Here is a 3,272-nt window from a genome sequence, read left to right as displayed (position 1 = left end):
AAACGTGGCAGCGCCCGGCCGCAGGATAGTGGATCAGGGGATCTGGGGAAGTGCGCTCTGGGCAATCGGAGGATCGGTCCGCAGTGCGTAGACAGGCACAGGCAACGTGCGAGCACTTCAGCATATGTGTCAGCTTGCGGGGGTACTATGATGGGCGAGAGGAGGACGGGATGTCTCCCACCCTCCCCTTTCAAACAGTAGACCAACGGCCCCCGGACCGCACTGAGGAGCAGCGGACAAGGTGCACCACGCTGGACGCGCTGTAGGGGGAGGAAAGCCACCCCGGCGAAGGACACCTCGTGAGGGGCCCTGCCCGAACGGACATTGACCACGGCGGCTTTGCCGGCTACCGTGCACACACGAGGGGAGGTTTGTGACACCCAGCACCTAGGGGTGGACTTGCGAGGGCTGCAGAGCAACGCAGAACTCAAGCAGTAACCGACCAGAAGAAGCGAATGGTCTCCCATCTCCTGTTGAGCAACACGCCTCTTAAGGATGAGTGACTTCCTAGGCCATAAAACATGGCGGGCAGAGGCCCCAAGCACAACTCCACGCAGGCCAAGCTTGATAAATTCGCCTACGACAAACATACTCCCCCCCTGACGGAACAACGTAAGTCTACGGGGAGAACAGCGAAGGCCGAAGGGGTGAAGAAAGCCACGCTGGAGGATGTCCTGGCAGCGTTGGTTCAGGTGCAAGCGACGGTGGGGGCGATGGCGACCGAAGTAACCCTTATACGTGCGGACCTCCAGAAGATGAACGAAAGAGTGAAGCAAGTAGAAGTTGTGAGCAAGTCCCTAGTCGAAGATGTGTCAGAGTTACAAATAGAAATGGGTAAATTGCAAGCGGACAACAAAACACTCAGAGAGAAGCTGGACGATCAGGAAGGGCGCTCCCGGGGGAACAACGTCCGTATTTTGGGGGTGCCGGAGTCTGAAACCACAAGAGCTATGGACCTCTACGTGGAAGATATGATCAAAAACCAACTCCAACCCAAGGGTCTCTCACACTTCTTCTCAGTGGAAAGGGCCCACAGAGTGCCAGGTGGGAAGCCAAAAACGGTAGGCCCGCCGAGGCCGATATTGGCGAGACTCTTTAACTTTCGGGACCACGACGCCATTTTGCAGGGGGCTAGAGTGGCGCCTGCCATCCAAGTTCAGAACTCTAAAGTATCCTTTTTCCCAGACTACACGGCGGAAGTATCACGGAGAAGGAGGACTTTTCTCGAGGTTAAAAAGACGTTACGAGACAAAGAACTGCCCTACTCAATGCTCTTTCCAGCCCGACTTCGGGTAGTAGCTGACAAAAAGGTTTGGTTCTTCGACACCCCCGATGCGGCCAGGGACTGGCTTGAGGGATGGCACACCGTGGGACCTCCACGCGGAACTCGCAGAAGGAACCATGAACACCGAGACGACAGCCGGCCCGGATCACAGATATCAGGCAGAGGGGGCGCGGGCCGATCCCCGACACAAGAACTCACTGAGGCCGACGGAGGAGAATGACCCGGATTGAATGGGGCGCAAATGACCGCTGTCTTTTGCTAGTTGAACTAAGTATTTTGCAGTCGCGGCTGGACGCTGGCCTGGGTAGCCCGGATGAGAGCAGGGATGCCGCCTGCCCGGGGAGACGCTCTCCCCCAACACGCAAGTACTCTGATTTTGGGATGGGTTAAGCACTCTGCTCAGTTGGGGAGGCGGGCAGTTGAAGGTCCGTTAAGCAGGGGGGCAGGGAGGGGGGAGAGAGGGGGGGATGTTTTGGTTATGTTAGGAATACATGTGTAAGGTCAAGATATATTGTCTTAACTTCGAGATGCTTAGCAAGAGTTCGGGATTCACAAGTAAGGTCGAAATATGATGTTCCACATCTGCGCCACTTAGCCGAGGGGGATAGAAGTAGCTTTCAGGTCACGGATCATGATAGACACGCAAATGACTACATAACTGCATACGACCCGACACGTAGAACGGAGGGGGTAGAGCCATACTCCCGGGGTTCCCCCCTGCGAATCTTGACATGGAATGTACGAGGCCTGGGAGATAAGGTGAAACGTGGACTGGTATTGACCGCACTGAAGAGGCAGAGGCCTGTCCTAGCACTCCTGCAGGAGACACACTTAACGGGTGGGGCATCCAAAGCCATGGACAGGAGAGGGTACAAAATGTTAGTTCATTCAGAATTTACGTCGGGGTCGCGGGGGACTGGCATTTTAATTCAGAAATCCTCCCACTTCATTCCACTGAGCACCAAGACGGACGGACAGGGGTGTTTCGCAGCCCTGCGTGGACAGTGGGAGGGGAGGCTCCTGAACCTAGTTTCTGTATACATCCCCCGGCGCTCCATTCAGTGAACCTCCCGGCACTAGCAGAATTCTTACTGACCCTTCCCGAGGGGGATGTCATTCTTGGGGGAGACTTTAATGCCACTATAGATACGCAGATGGATAGATTCCCAACGACGGTGCCCACTGGAGGACCATCCCGCTTCCAGTGTTTTCTGACAGCTATGGGTCTAATCGATATATGGCGGCATGCCCACCCTCAGGCTAGGCAATACACCTTCCACTCCACAGTCCATGGTAGCCTGTCGAGAATCGACTACTTTTTAGCACTGGGTGAGGGTATACAACACGTGGACACCATAGATATTCATCCAAGGGGAATATCAGATCACTCCCCAATCACCCTAACAATTTCCACTCAAGAGAAGTCCCGCAAACGAATATACCCCATACATGCCGCATACTTCAAGGTCCCTCAGGTTAGGAGAGCCCTCAAAACGACGACAACACAGTATTTCACGGAAAATGTTGCCTCGGTACGCTCCTCAGGGGTCTTATGGGAAGCATATAAGACGGTACTAAGGGGACAAGCCATAAACTCGATCACGGGTTATAAAAGGAGAAAGCTGACGAGCTCACTGGACTGGAATTGACACTGCGAGATATGACAACAGCGCATGAAACACACCCCACTTCAGACACATCGCATGCACTACACCTCCAACAACAAATATACACGGACCATGTCCGGAACCAAGTTAAGGGACATATAACTGACACACAGAACAGGATTTATGAGGTAGGGGATAAGGCGGGTAGGATGTTGGCATGGCTGGACAAGAGGGGGGGAGTTCCAGAGGTATACAGCGCGTGAGGGACAGACTAGGAGAGGTACACACTAGCCCGGAACGGATAGTAGAGGCACTCGCGGCGCACTTCGAAGAGGTATACACCCCGGAGCGGGAAGTAACAGCAGAAATGGCTAGAGCGG

The sequence above is a fragment of the Lissotriton helveticus genome, chromosome 2_1 (assembly GCF_964261635.1).
Source record: "Lissotriton helveticus chromosome 2_1, aLisHel1.1, whole genome shotgun sequence".
Lineage (NCBI taxonomy): Eukaryota > Metazoa > Chordata > Amphibia > Caudata > Salamandridae > Lissotriton > Lissotriton helveticus.
The sequence above is the reverse complement of the archived record's forward strand: the minus strand, read 5'-3'. Positions refer to the sequence as shown.